The 27176-nt window shown below is 43.7% G+C and overlaps 1 protein-coding gene and 1 pseudogene across 5 annotated transcripts in view; one reads left to right on the top strand and one right to left on the bottom strand.

Annotated features, from left to right (window-relative positions):
• Nucleotides 1-475: 475 nt before the first annotated feature.
• On the bottom strand, nucleotides 476-27084 carry LOC788036 (CBY1-interacting BAR domain-containing protein 1-like; annotated as a pseudogene).
• Nucleotides 26295-27176, top strand: part of DDX6 (DEAD-box helicase 6) — a 31646-nt gene continuing 30764 nt past the window's right edge. The window contains exon 1 of one of the 5 annotated variants that reach the window (XM_005215939.5): nucleotides 26295-26432. The gene's annotated coding sequence lies outside the window, so the exon portion shown is untranslated. Of the gene's footprint in view, nucleotides 26433-26859 lie in introns of those variants that run through there. The other 4 variants (NM_001143867.3, XM_005215941.5, XM_005215938.5 and 1 more) reach the window with 4 other exon arrangements.

Raw genomic sequence — 27176 nt, 5'->3', positions numbered from 1 at the left:
GTTATCAGGCAGAGAAAGACAAATACTGTATGATTTTACTTATATGTGTAATCTAAAAAGCAAAACAAATGAATAAATATAACAAACTAGAAACAGTCACAGATAGAATAGACAGGTAGTTGCCAGAGTTGAAGAGGGTGGGGGGAGGAAAGAAATAGCTGAGGGAGATTAGAAGGTACAAACTTCCAGTTGTAAAATAAATGAGTCACAGTCATGAAATGTGCAGTGTGGGGAAAGTAGTCAATAAATGTGTAATACTTTACTATCGTGACAGTTTGTAAGTAGACAAAAAAGTTCTGCTATCATATATATTTTTTTGGTTGGCATAAATTTCCTTTAATAATTTCTAAATTCCCAATAGGATTTAATTTTGAGGTTTAACGTATCAAGCCAGTATTATGCTTTACAATTTTAGTAATTCTGGATTCCAGGTCATTTAAGATGAAAATAGAAATGCAAAGTTTACTCAAGAAATTTAATTTTCGTCTTCTATAACATCTAAATCTTCATCCTCTTCATCATCATCTTCTGTTTGTTGATCCTTTCTTAGTGGAGAGGTCAATACCTGTCCTGTTCCAGATACACACTTAGCTGACAATGATCTCTGAAGAGGTAACTTTGAATTTGCTCTTACAGTATCTAAAAGGGATGAATAATCTTGTGGATATAGAGAATGTCAGAAAACCTCTAATCATCTTCAACAATCTTTTGTATATTTTGGTAGGCAGCAGTGTAGACCTCTAAAGCTTTTCTGTGAAGTAACATTTCGATAGTGATAAATTCTGAAAATACAGTCTTTATATCCTTTATTTTCTGCTTTTCAAAATTGTCAGTAATTTCCTCCAGATGACGAGTTGTTCGGGTCACATCCATCGTAGCTTTTCGTAATTCAGTTTCTGCCTGCGAACTAACATGTCGATCAGATGGGTTTCTCTGATGTGTTCTTTCTAACTGAGTTAATTGTTTAACTTCTCGATTCCTTGCTGTTAATGTTGCTTTGAGATCATCTCACTTCATTTTTACAATGGTTCCATAAGCTTTCAAAGGTTCAATTACTTCGGCTTCAAGTCTTTCAAGCTCAGCTCGTCAATAATCTCGACGTTTGGCAAAGTCCTCAACAAAGTTTTTCAGGCCCTGCTTTAAACGCGGGGTCTCAGTAGAGGCATATAGGTGCATTTCATTCACCAGGAGGTCCGCTTTGTCTCGCAGTCTGGCAGTTTTCTGCACATAAGCAGCAAAGATTTGGCACAGCTCTCCAAAATGTTTCTCCACATTTGTGACAGCATCTTGCAGTTGTCTGGTTTGAGAGTCCTGGTTTTCCAAGCTGCTCTCAACATGCCGCCTCACTCACGACTAGAGACCCCAGGCTGGGCCCAATGACACAGTCTCGGTGCCCGGAAGTGTCCCGGGGGCACCCATATTTTTAATTTGCAAGAGTTCTTTTTTGTTTGAGTGTTTCTTTTCATAGTGTCTGTTCTTGTTTCATTAATTTGATAGCTACTTATTTCTCTGAGGATATTAGTGATATATTTTCAATTTAATTTCTCTTTTTATTGTAAGAGAAGTCTAAATTTTCAAAAAAAAGACAAGAATGGGTTGTTTTGTTTTGCTTTTTAGTTGTGTCATGCAGCATGTGGAATCTTATTTCCCCAACCAAGAATCAAACCTATGACCCCTAAGTGGAAGCAAGGAGTCCTAACAACTAGACCACCAGGGAAGTCCCCTCAAGAATAGTTTAAAGAAAATTTTTCTTAAATCATTCGAGAGTAAATTGCCATCATGGGTAAATTGCCAATGGTGGGTGTCATACCCATTTTCCCAGTACTTGAGTATTTCCTCAAACAAGATCTACCTACCAATATCATTAGAATCAACACATTAATACTGATACATGACTGCCATCTAATCCACAAAGTGAAAGTGAAAGTGAAGTCAAGTCCAACTCTTTGCGACCCCATGGACAGTAGCCCACCCGGCTTCTCCGTCCATTGGATTCTCCAGGCAAGAGGACTGGAGTGGGTTACCATTTCCTTCTCCAGGGGATCTTCCCAACCCAGGGATCAAACCCGGGTCTCCCACATTGGAGGCAGACGCTTTAACCTCTGAGCCACCAGGGAAGCCCCATCTAACCCACAGACCCCAGTTAAATTTCTCCAGTTGTCCCAGCGCTGCCTTTTATAACAAAGGATCCAATCCAGGGCCATACACTGCATTTATTGTCACGTGTCTTTAGTTTCTTTCAGTCTAAAACAATTATTCCACTATTTCTTTGGCTTTCGTGATCTCAACAATAGAATGTCCCTCAGCTGGAGTTTCCTCATGATGGAATTCAGGCTATGGTTTTTGGGAGCAAGAGCATCATGAAGTGATGATGTGTCCTTATCGCCTCTATCAAGTAATAGTGGAGGCCTGCTCCTGCACGCACGCTCAGTCGTGTCCAACCTTTGTGACCCCACGGCCTGCAGCCTGCCAGGCTCTTCTGTCCATGTGATCTTTCCAGGCTAGGATACTGGAGTGGGTTGCCATTCCCTTCTCCAGGGGATCTTCCTGACCCAGGGATCGAAGCCGTGTCTCTTGCATCTCCTGCAGGCAGGTTCTTTACCACTGGTGCCACCAGTACTGCAGGAGGAAATGGCAACCCTGTCCAGTATTCTTGCTATGAAAAATCCCGTGGACAGAGGAGCCTGGCAGGCTGCAGGCCATGGGGTCACAAAGATTGGACACAACTAACCACACACACACACACACACGCATCAGTTAATGCCCAGGTAATAATCGGTTTCAATGTGTCCCAGTTTTGAGATTGTTTTGATCACCTGGTTAAAGTGGTATCTGCTAGGTTTCTCCATGTGAAGTTACTCTTTTGCCCTGTGTAATTTAGTAAACATTTTGTGCAGAGCTACTTGGAGACTGCATATATATATCCTGTTCCTCTTCAAACTTCTACGCGTTAGTTTCTTCGGCTTAATGAATTTTTACTATAATGGTTGCCAAATGGTGATTTTTCAATTTATTATTCCTTTTAATTTATTAGTTGTCATTCTAAAAGTAAGGAAAATTTTTCTCTTCTACCCATTCATTTATTTATTCATTTTTATATCAGTAGCGCGCCCATCGCAGCCGCCTGCACTTTAGCCCACCCGTCACAGCCGCCGATCCCTCGTCCAAGGTAAGGAGCAATGGCTGCGCTTTGCTGGGGCAGCCGTGAAGAGATACCCCATGCCCAAGGTAAGAGAAACCTAAGTAAGACGGTAGGTGTTGCAAGAGGGCATCAGAGGGCAAACACACTGAAACCATACTCACAGAAAATTAGTAAGTCTAATCACACTAGGACCACAGCCTTGTCTAACTCAGTGAAACTAAGCCATGCCCGTGGGGCAACCCAACACGGGCGGGTCATGGTGGAAAGATCTGACAGAATGTGATCCACTGGAGTAGGGAATGGCAAACCACTTCAGTACTCTTGCCTTGAGAACCCCATGAACAATATGAAAAGGCAAAATGATAGGATACTGAAAGAGAAACTCCCCAGGTCAGTAGGTGCCCCAATATGCTACTGGAGATCAGTGGAGAAATAACTCCAGAAAGAATGAAGGGATGCAGCCAAAGTAAAAAGAATACCCAGCTGTGGATGTGACTGGTGATAGAAGCAAGGTCCGATGCTGTAAAGAGCAATATTGCATAGGAACCTGGAATGTCAGGTCCATGAATCAAGGCAAATTGGAAGTGGTCAAACAAGAGATGGCAAGAGTGAATGTCGACATTCTAGGAATCAGCGAACTGAAATGGACTGGAATGGATGAATTTAACTCAGATGACCATTATATCTACTACTGCAGGCAGGAATCCCTCAGAAGAAATGGAGTGGCCATCATGGTCAACAAAAGAGTCCGAAATGCAGTACTTGGATGCAATCTCAAAAACGACAGAATGATCTCTGTTCATTTCCAAGGCAAACCATTCAATATCACAGTAATCCAAGCCTATGCCCCAACCAGTAACACTGAAGCAGCTGAAGTTGAACGGTTCTATGAAGACCTACAAGACCTTTTAGAACTAACACCCAAAAAAGATGTCCTTTTCATTATAGGGGACTGGAATGCAAAAGTAGGAAGTCAAGAAACCCCTGGAGTAACAGGCAAATTTGGCCTTGGAATACGGAATGAAGCAGGGCAAAGACTAATAGAGTTTTGCCAAGAAAACGCACTGGTCATAACAAACACCCTCTTCCAACAACACAAGAGAAGACTCTATACATGGACATCACCAGATGGTCAACACCGAAATCAGACTGATTACATTCTTTGCAGCCAAAGATGGAGAAGCTCTATACAATCAGCAAAAACAAGACCAGGAGCTGACTGTGGCTCAGACCATGAACTCCTTATTGCCAAATTCAGACTTAAATTGAAGAAAGTAGGGAAAACCACTAGACCATTCAGGTATGACCTAAATCAAATCCCTTATGATTATACAGTGGAAGTGAGAAATAGATTTAAGGGCCTAGATCTGATAGAGTGCCTGATGAACTATGGAATGAGGTTCGTGACATTGTACAGGAGACAGGGATCAAGACCATTCCAATGGAAAAGAAATGCAAAAAAGCAAAATGGCTGTCTGGGGAGGTCTTACAAATAGCTGTGAAAAGAAGAGAAGCGAAAAGCAAAGGAGAAAAGGAAAGATATAAGCATCTGAATGCAGAGTTCGAAAGAATAGCAAGAAGAGATAAGAAAGCCTTCCTCAGCGATCAATGCAAAGAAATAGAGGAAAACAACAGAATGGGAAAGACTAGGATCTCTTGAAGAAAATCAGAGATACCAAAGGAACATTTCATGGAAAGATGGGCTCGATAAAGGACAGAAATGGTATGGACCTAACAGAAGGAGAAGATATTAAGAAGAGACGGCAAGAATACACAGAAGAACTGTACAAAAAAGATCTTCACGACCCAGATAATCACGATAGTGTGATCACTGACCTAGAGCCAGACATCCTAGAATGTGAAGTCAAGTGGGCCTTAGAAAACATCACTATGAACAAAGCTAGTGGAGGTGATGGAATTCCAGTTGAGCTATTCCAAATCCTGAAAGATGATGCTGTGAAAGTGCTGCACTCAATAGGCCAGCAAATTTGGAAAACTCAGCAGTGGCCACAGGACTGGAAAAGGTCAGTTTTCATTCCAATCCCAAAGAAAGGCAATGCTAAAGAATACTCAAACTACCACACAATTGCACTCATCTCACACGCTAGTAAAGTAATGCTCAAAATTCTCCAAGCCAGGCTTCAGCAATATGTGAACCGTGAACTTCCTGATGCTCAAGCTGGTTTTAGAAAAGGCAGAGGAACCAGAGATCAAATTGCCAACATCTGCTGGATCATGGAAAAAGCAAGAGAGTTCCAGAAAAACATCTATTTCTGCTTTATTGACTATGCCAAAGCCTTTGACTGTGTGGATCACAAGAAACTGTGGAAAATTCTGAAAGAGATGGGAATACCAGACCACCTGATCTGCCTCTTGAGAAATTTGTATGCAGGTCAGGAAGCAACAGTTAGAACTGGACATGAAACAACAGACTGGTTCCAAATAGGAAAAGGAGTATGTCAAGGCTGTATATTGTCACCCTGTTTATTTAACTTATATGCAGAGTACATCATGAGAAACACTGGACTGGAAGAAACACAAGCTGGAATCAAGATTGCCAGGAGAAATCTCAATAACCTCAGATATGCAGATGACACCACCCTTATGGCAGAAAGTGAAGAGGAACTACAAAGCCTCTTGATGAAAGTGAAAGTGGAGAGTGAAAAGTTGGCTTAAAGCTCAACATTCATAAAACTAAGATCATGGCATCTGGTCCCGTCACTTCATGGGAAATAGATGGGGAAACAGTGGAAACAGTGTCAGACTTTATTTTTCTGGGCTCCAAAATCACTGCAGATGGTGACTGCAGCCATGAAATTAAAAGACGCTTACTCCTTGGAAGGAAAGTTATGACCAACCTAGATAGCATATTCAAAAGCAGAGACATTACTTTGCCAACAAAGGTTCGTCTAGTCAAGGCTATGGTTTTTCCTGTGGTCATGTATGGATGTGAGAGTTGGACTGTGAAGAAGGCTGAACGCCGAGGAATTGATGCTTTTGAACTGTGGTGTTTGAGAAGACTCTTGAGAGTCCCTTGGACTGCAAGGAGCTCCAACCAGTGCATTCTGAAGGAGATCAGCCCTGGGATTTCTTTGGAAGGAATGATGCTAAAGCTGAAACTCCAGTACTTTGGCTACCTCATGCGAAGAGTTGACTCATTGGAAAAGATTCTGATGCTGGGAGGGATTGGGGACAAGAGGAGAAGGGGACGACAGAGGATGAGATGGCTGGATGGCATCACTGACTCGATGGACGTGAGTCTCAGTGAACTCCAGGAGTTGGTGATGGACAGGGAGGCCTGGCATGCTGTGATTCATGGGGTCGCAAAGAGTCGGACACGACTGAGCGACTGATCTGATCTGATCTGATGGATGTATAGATTCCTATTTTATTCAATGTATTATAACCTTTGACTGTCATTATTTATTTGATGCTCAGATTTTGTTAATGAGAGTCCCTGTCAAGCCCCTTTTATATTCTTTTGCTTTGTCTGCATTATTCTTTAAGAATCTCTTTACTTCTGACACAGAAAGACGGTCCAGGTTTATCTTGTGCATTCCCTATCTCAACTCTGGAATCAATCATTTCTTCAAGGGTCCCAGGTTTCTTTTAGTTGAGGATGGTATTTAGACACCAGGATTTGGGCAGTAGAGGTGTTAATTGCCATTGGAGTATTGTTGCTTCCGGGCTTCCCAGGTGGTGTTAGTGGTAAAGAACCTGCCTGCCAATGCTGCAGACATAAGAAACACGGGTTTGATCCCTGGGTCAGGAAGATCCCCTGGAGGAGGGCACGGCAACCCACTCCAGTATTCTTGCCTGGAGAATCTCATGGACAGAGGTCCATAGGGTTGCCAGCCAGAGTCGGACAGCACTGAAGTGACAGCACGCATGCGTGCACGCATTGTTGTTTCCAAGCTCTCTCTCAGCAGATACAGCTAGAAAATATGTGTATCCAGAACTCCACTTGCAGATACTTGCCTTTCCTGGATCCTAGTCATTCTTATTCTACTTAGATACCCATAACCTGTTCGGGGCTACTGTCACATCCAGCCCCCACCCCATTCAGATGCCATCTTCCCTCCCTTTTGGCTTAACATATCACACTGGCTATGGACATAACTCCTTACTCTGCTCAAACTCTGATCTCCCAAACTGTATGGCTGCCCCTGCCTCTCCTGGACAAATACTCTCCTTGCCCTGCCCAGGCTCTGACACCAAGCTTGGGCCTATTGCCACCTACCCCTCAATGCTTTGGGCTTCCCAAGTGATGCAGTTGGTAAAGAATCTGCCTGCCAGTACAGGAGATGCAAGAGACTTAGGTTTGATCCCTGGGTTGGGAAGATCCCCTGGAGGAGGAAATGGCAACCCACTCCAGTATTATTCCCCAGGAAATCCCATGGACAGAGGAAGAACCTGGCGGGCTGCAGTCTATGGGGTCTCAAACAGTTGGACATGACTTAGCAGCAGCAGCAGCAGCCTCAATGCTTGATGGCCTGTCTGACTCATCGCACTTCTAATACCCTGGCAGGCAGCTGCTGCTGCCATTCCCACTCCCTCTGCAAATACTCTCTTTACCCGACTTGGGCTCGATACCTATGTGGATTCCTTGTCACTCTACTTAGACTTCAACAGCCTATACCTGGCTGCCAGTGTCATGACCACTGTCCCCACCCAACAAAAGTCCTGCCCACCCTGCTTTAATACCACCTCTCCCAACCCCTCATAGATATCTATCTGCTCATACCCATGGCTTTGGGACTAAATTAGTGAAGGGGAATAGAAGAGAGGAAGACAGGAGGCAGGTGTCTACCTAATCTGTTTTCTGTAAGTAGTTTTTTTCTATTTGTTCTGGTCTCATCTTCACATAAGAGGACATTCTCAGATATCTAGTGGTTCTTGGTTGTCTATGTGGGGGTGGGTGGGTGGAGGGGAGTGTTTGCTTATCATCTAGGTACTTTACTGATCTTGCAGGTCTGTTTCTTTGAGGAACAGCTAAAGGCTGTATCTTTAGGTTTTTGTCTCTTTTACCTGCTCCAGAAACAAGACCTCCAGCTTTCTGTTGGAATGAGAGGAGAGGTTGCCCAGCCATTTGGGGTCAGTGAGCAATTCTGGATGTCTAACAGCATTTTACCCAGACTCTCAATCCATCTCCTGTTCATAGTCCCTCCTCTCCACAACTTCAAGAGGTACCAATGTCATCAGTTCCTGAGCCTTTGCAAGTTGTGGGGTGGAAATCCAAGTTGCTTCTTGCCTTTCTCTGTCAGTTTAGGAAGCCCCTTCCCTGGTTCTGCTAATTTGGTCATCGTTCCTCTCCTCTCCTGTTCTCTTTGTTCTTAAGCAGTGTTTGGTTTTGTTTTGTTTTGTTTCAGTCTCTTTTCTGTCATTTTAGTAGAGTTTCGAAAGGAAGTGGAATTAAATGCGTGTTTAATCTGGCGTTGCTTACTGGAACTCTAGTTTGAACTTTCAGGCTTTTAATTTGCCTTCATGACTCAGTATCAAGGTCAAAAGCCCAAATACAATTTTTTTAAATTGCATCTTCTTTTAACCCCTCATCTTTTTAGTTCTTTGTGTTTCTTTCCATTTGGCTGTTCTTACCATTGACCTATTTGCCATCTCTTTCACCGTCCTATAGAATCCTCATTTTGCAATAGCAACAATAACAGTAATAAACAAATCTTGATTTCTCCCTGTTGACAAATAATTATTTGAGCCAAAGTATAACTTGGGAACAGCCTCTCAGAAAGTGCTTAGAACAGTTCAGCCCATTAAATGTCAAAACACAGTTATATCAGTTTTTGAGACAGAGGGCTCTATTATATTAAATGATGTATTATTTGCAGTTTACACAATCCAGATTATGGGTCACTGTGGCTATAATATTTAAGTAAGAAGGAAGGATATCTCCTGAGGAGTTGTGACCCTTGATGAGATCAAGAAAGATGTTATCTCCTAAGGAGATCTAGTTAATATAGATACACAATACATACCAAAGGGAAAGGAGGAAGCTCAAATGGGCAAAGAAAATTTTTGTTTAAATTTTTCTTGTCATGACATAAAATATAAAATTATAAACTTCATCATCCCTTAGCCACAGATCAAATTTACCCCAAGGCCTGGTGATTCTTCTTCCTAAATATCTCTAGAACCTACCACTTCTCTCCCTCCACACTTGATTCCCATTCAAACCTTCATTTCTCACCTGGACTGCCTTCTGACCTTCCTGCCTCTTGCCTAGCTTCATTCCATGCATCTAATTTCTTTTTCTAAAAGACAAATGCAGGGACTTCCCTGGTGGTCCAGTGGCTAAGACTCCACCCTCCCAATGCAGGGGACCCAGATTCTATCCCTGGTCAGGGAACTAGATTTCACATGTCACAACTAAGAGCCCATATATTGCAACTACAGATCCCACATGCCGCAACTAAAACTTGGCACAGCCAAATAATTAAAAAAGAAAAAAAGTGTGATTGTGGCTCTTGTCCAGGTCACAGTTTTAAAATTCAAAGTTGAGTGCTTTCAGGGGAGTGTGAACTCTGGCAGTCTGTGGGCCCCATTGCTTCCTCTAGGACATTGATTTAAGCCACCTGCCTTCCCCTGAAGGCACTTGAGCTTCTGATTCCCTGCTTAAATGATTTCTCCATTGCCCTCAGGTAAACTACAGACTCTATCTGACCTACAAGACCTGCACGATCTGGCCCTGCCCACCTCTCTCCAGCCTCATCTTTCCCCACAGCTCTGTTCTCTTGCCAACTGGAACTACTTTTATTTCAAATGTGCCAAACTGCGTCTTGCCTCCAGGCTTCTCATTTTCCCCTCCCCATTCATCTGGCTAATTCTGACTCATACCTCTGTCTCAGTTTAGACTTAATTTCTTTTGGAAAACCCTGCCAGTTATGTGCCCCCTCCTGCTGACTCTTGCAGGGAACTCGGTCTACTTCCTCTATAATAGCCCTTATCACACATAATTATAATTACTGGTTTATTGTTTTATTGTTCTATCCCCAGAATGTGTCAGTATTTCCACATAGGCTGTTTTTTGCTTAGTCACTCAGTCATGTCCAACTCTTTGGGACCCCATGGACTGTAATCTGCCAGGCTCCTCTGTCCTTGGGGATTCTCCAGGCAAGAATATTGGAGTGGGTTGCCCTCCTCCAGGGGATTTTCCCAACCCAGGGATTGAACCCAGGTCTCCCGCATTGCAGGCAGAATCTACCAGCTGAGCTACCGGGCATGTGTGCTGCACTGCTCAGTCGCCTCCGACTCTTCACGACCCCTTGGACTCACTAGGCTCCTCTGTCCATGGGGTTTCCCAGCAAGAATATTGGAGTGGGCTGCCATTTCCTTCTCCACAGGATCTTCCCCACCCAGGGATTGAACCTGGATCTCCTGCATTGCGGGTGGATTCTTTACCACCTGAGCCACCAGAGGAGCCCAAGTTATAAACAGTATTTCTGAAATAAAGTTGATCAATTTAATTTAGACCTCTAGGTTTCTGTCTTAGATGAATGACGATACCCTTAATCAAGATATACAATACAAGAAGGTCAGGAAGGTTGCGGGGGTTAGACACAGGATGAAAGGCTAGTGAGGCAGCCAGGATAGATGTATCTAGTCACTAGATGGGACACAAGCCTGGTTATACAATCGGTGGTTAACAACACACTGAATACCTGGTGACCTCATGATGGGTGAGATCATCTGCGAAGGAAAAAGAGAATCAGGAAAAGTGGAGTCCTTAGGAGTCAGGTGAGGAAGATATGGAGAAACAGTGATTATTCAACAAAATGTAACACTGGAGAGTAACATGTTCCCATGTGTGTTTTATAAATTCCCCCAGGATGTTTGCTGGTATTCTACTGGGAGTGTGAGAGAACAAAGAGAGCTATGGGCAATTGAGTTTGGAAAATCCTGATCTAAATAAATTTGAACACATTTCTTCTGTGTAGGATTTTACATTTAATATATTCACATTGTGATTTCCCCTGAAGGCAACATATTCATTCGTTCATTTAATTCAACAAACATCTTTTACGTTCTAGAATATGGGACTATTCAGTAAAAATCAGATAAGGGTCCCTGCCCTCAAGAACCTGCATTTCTCAGAAAAGTCAGATATTAACTAATTAAACAAATTAACTGCAAGTGAGCTAAATGCTACAGAGTTGAAGCACAGGATGCTAGAAAGGTGTTTAATAGGAGGAACAGGAACACACTTTTTCATTAGAGCCACTCAAGGGACCAGTGTTCTGTGGAACCAAATTGAGGAAGTGTGGCTGTAGAAAGGTCAAGTAGGCTGAGAAGTGGAGCATATGTCTGTGGATTTAAAAACAAAGAGGTCATTCATGGTACTAGTGAGAGCTGTTTCACAGAGTGGGAGTGGATGAGGTCTAGACAGACAATCCACTCTTTGGTCAAGTAAGGGAAGAAGCAACAGGGCTGCAGCTGCAAGAGGAAGAGAAAGTCAAGGGTAAATCTTTAGCTTTTAGTCTGAGGAGTCTTATACCGATTTGCAAGTTAAAAGAAAAGCTAGACAGTTTGCACTGAAAATAGTGAGGGCACTCATTCATGTATTCACTTGTACATGTTTGGTATATTCTTTGCTCCAGGGACTGTACTAAGCACTTGGGATACAGTGGGGAATAAAATATACTTTGTATTCCATGCTCACCTATATTCTAATAGGGAAGACAAGCAGTAAGCAAGTAATCATGGTGGACTTCCCTGGCGGTCCACTGGTTAAGACTTCGTGTTTCCACTGCAGGGGGCAAGGGTTCCATCCACGGTCAGGAAACTAAGATCTCACATGCCATGCAGCCAGAAACAAACAAACACCTCCCCAAACCAAGTCATCATGATGAAATATAATAATTAGAACTCTGATAAGAATTATGAAGAAAATAAACAAGATCCTGTGATAGAGGACAGGGTGTATGTGTGTTCGGGAGGGTCTTTGAGGAATGACATTTGCTTGAAGAACAAGAAGCCAGCTGTGTAAGGAGAGAGGAGAAGTGCTTCTGTTAGAGAAAACAGCAGGTCTTGAGGGGGGAAAGAGTTTGCTGACGTTAAGAACTTCCAAGGGCCACTGTGGCTGGCGTAGACTGAGCAACAAGGAGAGTTGCAGGAGCTGAAATAGGAAGGATAGGTAGGACTTGGATAATATAGGCCCTTGCAGACCAGGGAAGGGAAATGGGAGCATATTCTAAGCATGTTGGGAAGCTATTGACAATGCAAGGTGCTGACGCTGTCATTTACATGAAAAATATCACTGAGGATGTGTGGAGAATAGATTGGGATAAGACAAGAAGGGGCAAGTAGGGAGCCCAGTTTAGGACACAACAGCAGGAAACAGGCCTGCTGCTGCTGCTGCTGCTAAGTCACTTCAGTCATGTCCGACTCTGTGCGACCCCATAGATGGCAGCCCACCGGGCTCCCCCGTCCCTGGGATTCTCCAGGCAAGAACACTGGAGTGGGTTGCCATTTCCTTCTCCAATGCATGGAAGTGAAAAGTGAAAGTGAAGTCGCTCGGTTGTATCCGACTCTTAGCGACCCCATGGACTTCAGCCCACCAGGCTCCTCCGTCCATGGGATTTTCCAGGCAAGAGTACTGGAGTGGGGTGCCATCGCCTTCTCCGAGGAAACAGGCCAGTGGAAAACAATTCTGTCTGGTTGATGTTGGAGGCAATGGGGTAGTAAGGAGCAGACAGATTCAGGAAATATTTTAGAGATTGAACCCATAGGACTTGGCGACGCATTGGATATAAGACATCAGGAAAAGGTCTAGGATGAGGAAGTAGAAATTGAGATAATACGTAATTCCTTTGGAAGGATTATTTTTGAAAAGGAGACTAAAGGGAACGGTACAGTTTAGTTTGCTCAAGAGCCCATTCAGTAAACGTTTACTGAGCACCTATCAAATGTCAGGCTTTACGTCAGGTGTTGGACATATAAAGAATGAGGCATAGATAGATCCAGTACTTGTGAACCTACAACCAAGTTATCTCTGATACCAAGAGATGTGCACAGTAATAGAAATTTGCACAATGGTGGCACCAAAATGGGAGTGCTTCACTCTGCCTGGAGCATTAGAAGGAAGGAATGTCAGGGGAGATGTAAGGCTAGATTCTGTGGAAGATGAGTCTAGAGGTAGAGAAGGGAAACTGAGGACTGACCTCTGCAACCTTGAGTTTTTGCACAAAATAGCAAGCAGTCAGGCTGCCCCAGTGGCCCAGCAGTAAAGAATCTACCTGCAATGCAGAAAATCCAAGTCTGAAACCTGGGTTGGGAAGATCTTCTGGAGAAAGGCATGGCAACCCACTCCAGTACTCTTGCCTGGAGAATCCTATGGACAGAGGAGCCTTGTAGGTTACACTCCATAGGGTCGCAAAGGACAAAACTGAAGCGACTGAGCAGGCACACACACGGGAAGCAGTCATCTGCTGCCAGTCAGTAATAGGTTAGAAGACTTGAAGGAATGTTACATATTTTGTGTTCTCTGTAGGTGAAGTCACCGGTTTTGCACTTTCAGCAAACAGCAACCTGACCTCAGTCACAGGGCATTTTATGTTCATCCAGAGATAACATTGAGAGCATATCTCCAAAAATGTCATCATCTCCTCATGTTACTTATTACTCTGTTATTTATTCAACATTTTTTGTTGTCGTTGTTCAGTTGCTCAGTCGTGTCCAACTCTTTGTGACCCCACAGACTGCAACATGCCAGGCTTCCCTGTCCTTCATTATCTCCCAGAGCTAGCTCAAACTCATATTAATTGAGTCAGTGATGCCATCCAACCATCTCATCTTCTGCCGTTCCCTTCTCCTCCTAGTCAGCTCCGTGGTAGCTCAGACAGTAAAGCATCTGCCTGCAATGCAGGAGACCCGGGTTTGAGGAAGATCCCCTGGAAAAGGAAATGGCAACCCACTCCAGTACTCTTGCCTGGAAAATTCCATGGATAGAGGAGCCTGGTGGTCTACAGTCCATGGGGTCGAAAAGGGTCGGACTCAACTGATCGACTTCACTTTAACTTTCTCCTCCTACCTTCAATCTTTCCCAGCTTCAGAATCTTTTCTAATGAGTCAGCTCTTCACATCAGGTGGTCAAAATTCTATAGCTTCAGCTTCACATCAGTCCTTCCAATAAATATTCAGGGTTGATTTCCTTTAGGATTAACTAGTTTGATCTCCCTGCAGTCCAAGGGACACTCAAGAGTCTTCTCCAGCACCACAGTTTGAAAGCATCAATTCTTCAGCGCTCAGCCTTCTTTATGGTCCAACTCTCACATCCAGACATGACTACAGGAAAAACCATAGCTTTGACTATACAGAATTTTGTCAGCAAAGTAATATCTCTGCTTTTTAATACACTGTCTAGGTTTGTCATAGTTTTTCTTCCAAGGAGCAAGCGTCTTTTAATTTCAAGGCTGCAGTCACCATCTGCAGTGATTTTGGAGCCCAAGAAAATAAAGACTCTCACTGTTTCCACTGTTTCCCCATCTATTTCCCATGAAGTGATGGGACCAGATGCCATGATCTTAGTTTTCTGAATGTTGAGTTTTAAGCCATCCTTTTCACTCTCCTCTTTCACTTTCATCAAGAGGCTCTTTAGTTCCTCTTTGCTTACTACTATAAGGGTGGTGTCATCTGCATATCTGAGGTTATTGATATTTCTCCTGGCAATCTTGATTCCAGTTTGTGCTTGATCCAGTCTGGGATTTTGCATGATGTGCTCTGCATATAAGTTAAATAAGCAGAGTGACAATATATAGCCTTGACATACTCCTTTCCTAATTTTGAACCAGTTCATTGTTCAACGTTCAGTTCTAACTGTTGCTCCTTGACCTGCATACAGATTTCTCAAGAAGGTAAGGTGATCTGGTATTCCCATCTCTTTAAGAATTTTCCACAGTTTGCTGGGATCCATACAGTGAAAGGCTTTAGCCTAGTCAATGAAGCAGATGTTTCTCTGGAATTCTTTTCTCTGGTTCTTCCACCTTTTCTAAATCCAGCTTGAACATCTGCAAGTTCTTGGTTCATGTACAGTTGAAACCTATCTTGGACAATTTTGAGCATGACCTTGCTAAGCATGTTAGATGAGTACAATTGTGTGGTAGTTGGAACATTCTTTGGCATTGCCTTTCTTTGGAATTGGAATGAAATCTGACCTTTCTCAGTCTTCTGGCCACTGCTGAGTTTTCCAAATTTGCTGGCATATAGAGTGCAGCACTTTAACAGCATCATCTTTTAGGATTTGAACTAGCTTTTAGGATTTGAACTAGCTTTGTTCATAATGATGCTTCCTAAGGCCCACTTGACTTCCCACTCCAGGATATCTGGCTCTAGGTGAGTGATTACACCATTGTGGTTATCCGGGTCATTAAGAACTTTTTTGCATAGTTCTGTGTATTCTTGCCATCTCTTCTTAACATCTTCTGCTTCTGTTAGGTCCGTACTGTTTCTGTCCTTTATTGGATATTTCATCTTTGCATGAAATGTTTCCTTGGTATCTCTAATTTTCTTGAAGAGATCTCTAGTCTTTTCCATTCTGTTATTTTCCTCTATTTTTTTTTTTTTTTTTTGCATTGTTTGATTAACAAGGCTTTCTTATCTCTCCTTGCCATTCTTTAGAACTCTGTCTGCAGATGGGTATATCTTTCCTTTTCTCCTTTGTTGTTAGCTTCTCTTCTTTTCTCAGCTATTGGTAAGGCAACAAATAAGTCGACATTTTTAATTGTAACTGAATTTTTTTCCTTCCAGCTTTATTTATAATTATTTATAATTGACATCCAGCACTGAATAAGTTTAAGGAATACTGAATAATGATTTGACTTACATACATCATGAAATGTTTAGTGACCATCCATCATTGCCTACAGATATAAAATAAAAGAAATAGAAACAAAAATTTTTCTTGTGATAAGAACTCTTAGGATTTTCTCTCTTAACCATTTTCTTGTACACTATACAGCTGTGTTGATTATATTTATCATATCATACACTACATTCCTAGTAATTATTTATGTTATGCATGGAAGTCTATACCTTTTGATTGCCTTCATCCAATTCCTCCTGCCCCAACTTGCCTCTCTGGTAACCACAAATCTGAACTTTTTTCACTATGGGTTTATGTGTTTGTTTTTTATTAGACTATAGTTGCTCGGACACGACTGAGCGACTGATCTGATCTGATCTGATAGGTGCTTTACACCACTGTGTCAATTTCTGGTGGACAGCAAAGTAAATCAGCCACCTGTATACATATATCCCCTCTTTTTTGGAGTTCTTTCTCACTTAGGTCACTACAAAGTACCAAGTAAAGTTGTTTGTGCTACATAAAAGGTTCTCATTAGTTATCTGTTTTGTAGATAGTGGTGTACATATGTCAATCCTAATTGTTTGTTTTTGAAGTATAATTGATCTACAAGACTATGTTCATTCTATTACACAGCATAGTTATTTGGTATTTCTACATATTTCAAAATGACCACAATAAGTTTAGTTACCATATGTCATTACAAAGAACATAGTTATTGATTATATTCCCCGCACTGAACGTTTCACACCCACAACTCTTTTATTTTGTAACTGGAAGTTTGTACCTCTTAATCTTCCTCACCTATTTCTTTCTTCACATCACCCTTATTCAACAATATTTCATAAACATTTTATTGTGTATCTGGCATGAAAGAAAGTGAAGTTGCCTAGTCGTATCCGACTCTTTGCGAGCCCATGGACTGTAGCCCTCCAGGCTCCTCCGTCCATGGAATTTTCTAGGCAAGAGTACTGGAGTGGATTGCCATTTCCTTCTCCAGGGGATCTTCTCAACCTGGGGATCAAACCTGGGTCTCCTGCATTGTGGGCAGACACTTTACTGTCTGAGCCACCAGGGAATCCTGGTATCTGGCATAGAATAAACGAATGAACAATGAATAAATGAACAAAAGAATAAATGGTTGAATGAATAAACAGGTAAAGAATTACAGCTGTCACTGACACTAGAAACAAGGTTTAACTAAAAATTCGATAGCGATCATATTTTTAGCTACCCCACCTTTAGCATCGAAACCTTTAGCTACCTAGATCACCCATTATAAAAATAGCTATTGTTTACTGAGGCTTGCAATAAGTTAGGCCCTCTGCTAAGCATTTTATGTGTTATTTCTCATGTACTCTTCTCACAACCACCCCAGAGACAGAGGTATCATCCTGATTTTCCAGATGAGAAAACAGGTTTAGGGAGGTTAAATAGCTGAGGAATTCAATCCTAGCTCATACTCCAAAGTCAGGTCTCAACACTATGCATAGTTTTCATTCTTCCCCTACTTCCAAAAGACAACTATGCTTTTGCATAACTATTACCTGATCTTTTGAACCTATACTCTGAAAATGTTACTGAAATCCTTAGGAATAGGATTTCCTACTCCTCCTACTTTTGTTGGCTGGAAGAACACAAGAGGCATCATCTACAAAGAGGGAAAGTGATCTTCAACCCTGGTGCCTCTGATTGTTGGCACCTAAACTGATACCTCTACCATGGTCATCATTTCACTCTTTCCTACAAATTACCAGCCAATGAGTGTGGAGAATCCTAGTGATCAACAAGTTTATAAACATGAACTAGTTTTGCTATGTGGAATAGAGAATTATAAGACAATGATGCTTGCCTTCAAAGAGTTTCCAATCTAGTAGAAGAAATATGATCACACACACACACAAAAAACTCAATAAAAGCAAACTAGCTAGTGTGTAACTGGATACTAAATTATGTGGCACAGCCTCTCAACAAAGAGCTTGGGAGACAGGACATTTGGAGTCAACTGGGGCAAAGGAAACCAACATATATTGATCTTTTTTGTTTTAACCTAACATACTTAGAATGTGTTAGATATTTTGCTAGACTCTCCACATATGTGATATTTTAATGTATCAGCCAGTCTTATTTAACAAACACTTTCTGAGCTTTCTACTATATTTATACAAAATACTTTACGATGTGTTATTGATGAAAGACATAGGAACATGACTTGCTTCCTGTCCTCAGTGAGCTTAGAAATAAGACATATGTACAAATGGCTCTGAAGGCTTTCCCCGTGGCTCAGCTGTAAAGAATCTACCTGCAATGCAGGAGCTACAGGTTCTATTACTGGGTCAGGAAGACCCCTGGAGGGCATGGCAACCTACTCCAATATTCTAGTCTGGAGAATCCCATGGACAGAGGAGCCTGGTGGGCTACAGTCCATAGCATCACAAAGAGTCAGACACAACTGAAGCGAGAGCACACAACCACAAATGGCTATGGTCAAGGCTATAAATAACAGTGGTTGTATAATTTATTGTCCAAGTTGGAATAATTTTGAGAAAAAACAGAAACACTATTAATAATGACTGTGGAGCAATCCAGGCATTAAACACAGACTACTCTGAACAATCCAGGTTGTATTATCTCAGCAGGGAAAGAGCTTGAAGTGGTGGCCAGCACAAAAGAGCAATTGGGATGAATCAGTGAAACCAGAAATGGGCTGAGTTGGGCTTGCTGCTTGGGAGGCCACAGGCAATAAACATGCAAACAAAGGCACAGGCAATAAACAGGCAAACAAAATAATTTTAGGCAGCTTAATGTGGTAAAGAGTGAGGGGGTAAGTTGCTTAGTCACTGAGTCGTGTTCGACTCTTTTGTGACCCTCATGGACTGTAGCCTGCCAAGCTCCTCTGTCCTTGGGATTTCCCAGGCAAGAATCCTGGAAATGGTTGCCATTTCCTTCTCCAGGGCATCTTCTTGGCCCAGGGATCGAACCCGTGTCTCTTGCATTGGCAGGCGGATTCTTTACCACTGAGCCACCAGGAAAGCCAGGATGGGGAAGCAGACTATTTATAAAGGCACAGTCAGTGGAATTCCCTGTCGTTCCAGTGATTAGGGCTCTACGCTTGCATTGCCAAGGGCCTGGCCTCCAACCCTGGTCTCGAGAAACTAAAACCCTCTAAGCCTCATGACACAGACAAAAAAAAAAGTCATGTTCATCTCAGAGGCAATAACATTTAAGCTGAAATTTGAATGATGAGAAGAATCGAGAAATTGAAAGACAAAAAAAAAAAAAAATCTCAGGTAGAGTAGAGATCCAATCCCATGGATGGAGGAGCCTGGTAGGCTGCAGTCCATGGGGTCACTAAGAGTCGGACACGACTGAGCGACTTCACTTTCACTTTTCAAGTAGAGTCTAACCTCAGTGATCTGCAGGTCAGTAGAACCAGCCTCACATTCATGAGGTTTAGAGTGAGGAGGTTCCAGAGGCTCCCTACTTAGTGTGAAAAGAAAGGAGGGGATTTAAATTTTATTCTGTAGGCAACAGAGAATCACTAAAGAGACTTGAACAGAACACTGATATGACTGGAAAAATTACCCCGATGCTAGTGTATAAGGTGGGTTAGCAAGGGAAAGAGGTTAAAGCAAGAAATCCAGGTAGCTATTGAAATAATCCAAGCAAGAGAAAAAAACTCCTGGATTGGGACAGTGGCAGTAATAATGGAAGAGGAGAGATGGAAGTGATACCCCAGAGCTAGAACAGGTAGGATTTCATAACTGGATGATGTCACCCAGCACAGTGTCAGTCCCGAGGTAAATGCTAGCTCCTCCCTCCTCTCACTCAGGTAATGGAAGTGAGGAAGACTATTTTTGTTTGTTGTTTAGAATCAAGAAAAATCTGGACAGGAATTCAGGTTCAAGTTAAGAGGAAGAACTATGGTCTACTGCCTAAGATTGTGCTCCCAAAGCAGGGGGCCTGGGTTTGATCCCTGATCAGGGAACTAGATCCCACATGCCGCAACTAAGACCCAGTGCAGCCAAATAAATAAAATTTAAAAAAAAAATGAAGGCAGTTACCATTGGTATATTTTATTTTAAAAGGGATAGATGTGAAGGGGGGTTTTCCTGGTGGCTTAGTGGTAAAGAATTCACCTAACAATGCAACAGAGGCAGGTTCAATCTCTGGATTGGGAAGATTCCCTAGAGAAGGAAATGGCAACCCACTCCAGTATTCTTGCCTGGGAAATCCCATGGACAGAGGAGCCTGGCGGGCTACAGTCCCTGGGCTCCCAAGAGAGTAGGATGCAACTGAGCATCTAAATAGCAAAAACAACAAAGATGTGACAGTTAAGAGAGTCTAGAGATAGGAAATGTGATACTTTATCCTCCAAGACAGAATCAACAGAAGTCTGTTGTGGGAGGTGGAAAGTTAATGAAGTGTCTATGGAACATCTTTGATTTTAAGGTGGGCTTATGAATAGAAGATGGAGAAGGCGAATGGCACCCCACTCCAGTACTCTTGCCTGGAAAATCCCATGGATGGAGGAGCCTGGTAGGCTGCAGTCCATGGGGTCACTAAGAGTCGGACACGACTGAGCGACTCCACTTTCACTTTTCACTTTCATGCACTGGAGAAGGAAATGGCAACCTGCTCCAGTGTTCTTGCCTGGAGAATGAATCCCAGGGACGGTGGAGCCTGATGGGCTGCTGTCACGGGGTCCCACAGAGTCGAACACGACTGAAGTGACTTAGCAGTAGCAGCAGCAGCAGTATGAATAGAAGAAAAAGTTTGGAATGCTGCTGTGGGAGAAAATTTGCCCAACAGCGATTCTCATCCTTGACTACATTATACTCTTCCTGGGAACTTTAAAGCAAAAAATTATACTGGACCCCTGCCCCAAGGGTTCTGATTTAATTCCTCTGAGTGGGACCCAGGCACCCATGTTTTCAAAAGTGCTTGTGTTGACACTAATGATTAGCCCTGATTGCGAACTACCAGAGAGAGTTTCTAGGGCCTCAGAAAGGGCTCAGCTGATGTGTGGAAGCAAGAATTTGTTGTTGAGCCAATTAGCTTGGTTTCAGGGCTCTCTCTAGCACCAACATTCCCCGAGTAGAAGCTGTGAAACAGGAGCATGGCTCTTGTTTACTGAGGTTGGTAAGGCACTAAACTGAAAGAGAATAGAGGCTGGGGGAAGAGAACTGATGGGCCCACCACAGATTGCCTAATCTGAAAGAAAAAGCTGAGGTTCAGATGAAAGTCGATAAACCAATAATAGCAACACCACATAATTGGTTTTTGAGGCTATCTACCAACTACAAAAATAAAGCAACTTCTACAATTTCTTTGGAAAAGGAAATGGCAATTCACTCCAGCATGCTTGCCTGGAAAATCCCACGGGCAGAGGAGCCTGGTGGACTACAGTCCATGGGGTCGCAGAGTGGGACACAGCTAAGCACAGCACAGCACATGCAAATTCTCATTTAGTCTCACATAGCTCTAGGTCCTAGGACTTCCCAGTTGGCTCAGTGGTAAAGAATCCACCTGCCAAAGCAGGAGATGCAAGAGACATGATTTCAGTCCCTGCGTTGGGAAGATCCTCTGGAGTAGAAAATGGCAACCCATTCCATTATTCTTGCCTGGGAAATCCCACTGACTGAGGAGCCTGGTAGGCTACAGTCTATGGGGTCACAAAGAGCCAGACACGATTGAGCACTCACCGCAGCTCTAAGTCCAATTTCCCCCATTTTATAATTGGGGAAACTGAAGCTCTGATGTTAAGAAAGTTTCCCAAGTTTATGGAGTTAACAAGTGGCGGAATCGGAATTTGAACCCAGATCTGACTGACTCTAGAACCCAAGCTCTGATTGGGCAGGAAGTAGAAAGGAGGGAAGATAGGAGCCTGTGGGAATCTACTGGTTTGAATGGGCTTGAGATTGGCCCTGAGGAAAAGAGATGAGAGGGAAACAATGGAAGGTGAGGGAATGGGTCCTGAGGAGACCAGAGCAACAGAGGCATTGGAGAGAAAGTGGGAAATCAGACTGGAGAGGCACACTGACAGGCCTAATCTTTCAAGAGAATGTAGATGCCATGTGGTGAAAAGGTACTGGGAGATAGGGATTATTCACCAGGCTTTCCCGGCAGCTCAGTGGTAAAGAATCCACCTGCAATACAGGAGTCGCAGGTTTGATCCCTGGGTCAGGAAGATCCCCTGGAAGAGGGCATGGCAACCCACTCCAGTATTCTTGCCTGGAAAATTCCATGGACAGAGGAGCCTGGTGGGCTACAGCCTATAGGGTCGCAAAGAGTCAGACATACCGAAACAACTGGGCATGCACACGTGCATGCAAGGGGTTATTCAGGAGGTGGTTGACATGATAAAGAATAACTTTAAAATTCATCAAGCAGGTAAAGAGCCAGGAAGTTCACTGAGGAAACCTCTGCACAGAATACTTTGTATTCCTTTGTTCCCTGTCTTGTCCTGGAAGCCACAGATGTGACTTCACCCACCCATGGTATTCAGGGCTGCAGACTGCCCAGCCCTCAGCTCTAGGCTATCTTCCCAGGACTCGTACCTAAGATCATAGTTCTATTTTCAAGGATCAATAGAAGGCTCTGCAAATTGACTAGAGGCAGGAAATCAGGCCCAGGCACTTTGTCATGATCGTAACTACTGTGGCAGAGAAGGTTATTCAGAAATATAATGTTGTTACAAGGTCCTGGGTACAAAGGAGGCACCATGCACATAGCAACAATTCCATGGGATTGCCAGGGTCCCCATCAACATCACCGGTTAGCAACTGCCCCAAGCTAACTCAGAAAGTACCTGAGAAGACCAAGACATCATAGATGGGACAGTGTCAATTCTTTCTTGATCTGAGTAAACCAAATTAAAATCATACCTAAAGAATCAGTTTCCAGATTTCAGGATCTTTCCAGTCACACATTGTTTTCAAATTAATGAAAGTTAAAGTTGCTGGTGTAAGTAAAGAAAACTCAAGAGGGTAAATTTACAGCTAGAGTTCTCTGAGTGATGAACAGAACATAAATAATCCTGGGACCTGAGGAGGTCAGAAGACACCTCAGGTGAGTTGAGCTAGCTGGCTGTGGTACCCAGGGAAGGGGGAGATGTTATCTGTCAAAAGGAATAAAATTCTGCAGACCAAACATGGTAGTTTGGGGGAAATGTGTTTAAGGCACTCACTTTCCTCCTTGTTTTTAATACTGTTTTCCTACTTTTCAACTTGAGTTTACTCTGGAACATTTATTCCAACAAAATGTGCCCGGTGTGCTCTCTCAGTGATTAAAGATGTCTGTTTTATAGGCATTAACTTCGGTGAGTACTTGCACCAGGGCTTACCTGGTGGCTCAGTGGTAAAGAATCCGCCTGCCAAAGCAGGAGACATGGTTCAATCCCTAGATTGGGAAGATCTCCTGGAGGAGGAAATGGCAAGCCACTCCAGTGTTCTTGCCTGGAAAGTCCCACGGACGGAGGAGCCTGGTGGGCTATAGTCCATGGGGCTGCAAAGAGTCAGACATGAATAAGTACCCATGGCACGCAACTTGCACTTCTCTGAGGCTATCTTTGCTAAGCTCTCGGTAGGCTGACGCTACTTCGTTTTCTTCTGGTGTATAAATCAAAGAGGCAAATTTTACCAGTTCTAAAGTCCAAAGAAAATGGTACTTGGCTCTTTGGGTTCATTAGCCTTAGTTAGTAATTATTAGATGTTGCTCAAGCAAATTTGGAAAAGAACTTTTTTGAACTTTCTTTTGGAAAATCAGAACATTTTAATTCAAATCATGAAGGAAGGAAAATGCTGTACTAGAAAGCTTAGCCAGGTGTGATATAGTCATTTTCTTTAGGCTGTGGTGTGGATGAACCTTTTTTCTTCTAGGTAATGAATATATTTGCTTACAGTTTGAGTTTTTAAAAAAACCATCATGCTTCCTTAAAAAAATCTTATAGAAAGCAAAAGTATGAAACCCATTTTAGCCTGTTGAAAGCATTTGGGTTTTTAAGATAGTATCACAGATGTATATATTCCAGGTTTAAATTACTTAGAATTCTAGGTTCTAAATATTATAAATTATAGTTGAAATTTTTTGTCTAGTTATTTTTCAGTAAATAGCCAAGGGCAGGATGTGAAGCTGGCAAACAGTATTTGCTGGGAGGGCCCATTACTATGATTAAATTCCAGGTAGTATTTTTCAGTTGCATCTCATTCTTATACACACACACACACATCCTGTTGTTTCAAACGGAGATACTGAAAACCTCAATTCTATTTGTGAATCTTTTTCTTTTTTAAGATATCTTTCCTACAGACAGATTCTCTAGGAGCCAGCCAACAATCCAGGCCTAACACTTCAGCTTTCAGCTTCATAGTTGAAAAAAAGTAGGGGGAAGTGAGAGTGACTAAAAACAAAATAAAAATGACCAATACATTTTGGGAAACACATTATTAGGTGACCTCACTGGGGATAGCACACCCTCAGTAAACCATATTTACCACAGATCCCCCAATATATTATACTCAATAAGGCCAAAGGGTTGGATTTATGTAATATTTTTAAATATAAATTTTATAATGTGTGTGAGGTGTCATATTTTCTATCATTTTTGTTAATCTGTTTGAACTACAGAGAAAAACGGTATTGAGATAGTTGAATTGGATCCATCAATCAGTAAACTGAACCGAGAAAAGATCTAAGGTTTCATAATTTGATTCTATACCGTCCATACTTCTCACAGAGAACTGAAAAGGGCTGACATAAAGAACTCGGAAGGAGATCTTATAAAAACATCATGCAGAATCTTTAAAGGTGTTAGCCCTGGCAGAATTCCTAGGTGAGAACGGGCAGCTATTTCATGTTCTACTCTTGGTTGCCTTCTCACTTTTGGTTTTCATCATGACCTCAGCCAGGCCCCCTTTAAAGGTAAGAAATTTATTTGTGAATACAAACCCCTTTCCCTTGGCTGGTCTCATTTTTTGAGAGGTCTAGGAGAAAGAGACCGGGGTAGGCTGTAGCCTGTTTTAAATCCCTAGGCTCCTCTCCCTCCTACTCACTTCGTGTCCTCCTCCATTTCACATTCCTGCTACATGGAAAGACAGTGGGGCCTCAGACCTCAACATTTTATTAAACAACCACTTAGCCATTCTCTCTCCGGTATGGACTCAAGATGTTGGTTATTTCCTTTAGATGAGTGGGTTTTTTAAAAGCTGGGTGGGCGACCACATGCTACAAATTTAGAATTAAAAAAAAAAAAAAAAACCAAAACCAAAAAACTGTTAAAAGGACCGTTAAAAAAAAAATCTCAACAACAGCTTTTTCACATTTCTTTAACACCTCTTCTTTGGCTGTGTGGAAACAAAAAAGACCACCAAATGAGAACAAGTTATTTACTCAAAGCTTGCTACAGTAAGAGAGCCAGCCACCTTCACTTAGCTGGGGATTCACACGCCGACAGTTAAAAATAAAGGGGCGGGTGGGGATGGGTGAAGGAGGCTTCAGGGTTTGCTCTGATTGGAGGTTAACTCGGGGAAGCTGGAGGCGGGCTAACTAGAAGCGGGGAGTCTAACGTGATTGGTTTAGGGGAACATATTTGGCTTTCTCTAATTGGTCCAGAGTTGGAAACACAGGCAAAGATTAGGGAAGCTGGAAGTCAATGACCGAGTCTGGCTCATTCTGAGCTGATCACTGCAGAGGTTGTGGTTTGGCTTCGCGTGTTGGTTTCAGCAGAGGTTGTGGGTCGGAGTTCTGTTGTGAACCTATGGTCTGGTCATTGCCCGGTATATTGTCTCTCAGTTGAGTGAGACCCAGGTTTTTATTTTCCTTTAACCTAGCCAACTTGCTAGCTTCCGATTTTTGTTTTACCTGGAACAAGACTGCATTCCTGTTACTTCTGTTAAGGATAAACGGAGACACTAGAATATGAAAATTATGGGAACAAATACATAAATATCTTTCTGATGAGGGTCAGGCTGGGGAAAGAATTACGCTTGGTCTTCTAGTTCATTTCCGTACAGAACTCCTATTCCCATCATAACTGGCTCTAGCGGCGTTTCCTTCCTTCTGGGGAGGCTCGGCCTCCCTGGTTCCCTCTCTTTGAGAATTGCCCTTTAGTGCTGAGAAAGCGTGGATCGCTGCTCTAGTCTCCCACTTCCCTCTCCGAAGCTCGCTTTCTGGGCTCCTGCCCTGGTCGCACCCCAGCTACCCAGCACCCCACCCCCGCCCAACTCTTCCCACAGCCTTCTCCACCCCCGCCCCCGCCCGCCCGCGCACAGCGCCCCCTGGCCCCCGCCCCGCGCTCTCCCTGGGGTTCTCCCTGCTGCACCCGTCCCGGCCGGTCCCCTTTCCAGTCCCCACACCCGGGTGCGTGCCGGCGCCTCCGGACCACTGGTTCCGCGCGTTCCTGGATGAAGGCGCGCCCCGGAGGGGCTCGGACGCGGCCCCCTTGGACCTGCAGCAGCTTCCCTGGCCCGCGAGAGATGTCAGGTCAGCTCTCTCGTCCCCGAATCGCTAGCGGGTCCTTGGTCAGGAATAAGCAGATCCTCCTCGGGTCCCAAGCCCTTGACTTCCACTTTGCGGGGAGACTCTTACCACCCACCATTCCCGGATCATTTCTCCTTAGCTGTGGAAAGGCAGTTCTCCTTTCTCTTTGAAGGGATCCATATTTCCCTTTCAACTTCCCCTCCATTTCAGCCCCCGCAGGCTCCCCGTCGGTGGAAAAACACTGCCCTCCATTTTCTCCTGAGGTAGGCTCCTCGGCCCGGATTTCTCCTGACGCGAAGCAACGGAGGCCGAGGAGCCGCGACGGGTGCAGCCGCGGCAGCTGGGCGCTCGCCATTTTGCGCGGAGGAGGAGCCGCGGCGGCCGCCATGCGGAGAAAGGGGGGGGGGGGCGGTCGGCGACTGAGGGGGCGGGGGAGCCGAGTTAGCTCAGTCCGGGCGGCGGCTTCGGCGGCGCCTTGAGAGCGGGCAGCGGCGGAGGTAGGACTGGGCAGCCGGGGAAGCGAGCGGGCGGGCAAAGGCAGGCCGGCCGGAGCTGCCCCCCCAGAGCGGGGGCGGGGCGGGGGCGGGAGGAGGCCGAAGCGAGGGGCCGGGTGGGGGCGGGCGGAGGTTTCCGAGGAGGAAGGAGCCGCCGCCATTTTGGGAGCTTCGAGTCAACAATAAAGGACCGAGGGTGCCGAGCGGGAGTGGCCTCGGTGGTAGGACTCGGGCCTGAGCTGCGGGGAGTGGG

This window comes from Bos taurus, chromosome 15 (genome assembly GCF_002263795.3).
Source record: "Bos taurus isolate L1 Dominette 01449 registration number 42190680 breed Hereford chromosome 15, ARS-UCD2.0, whole genome shotgun sequence".
In the NCBI taxonomy this organism is placed as follows: Eukaryota; Metazoa; Chordata; class Mammalia; order Artiodactyla; family Bovidae; genus Bos; species Bos taurus.
This window is presented reverse-complemented; position numbering and strand designations above follow the sequence as displayed.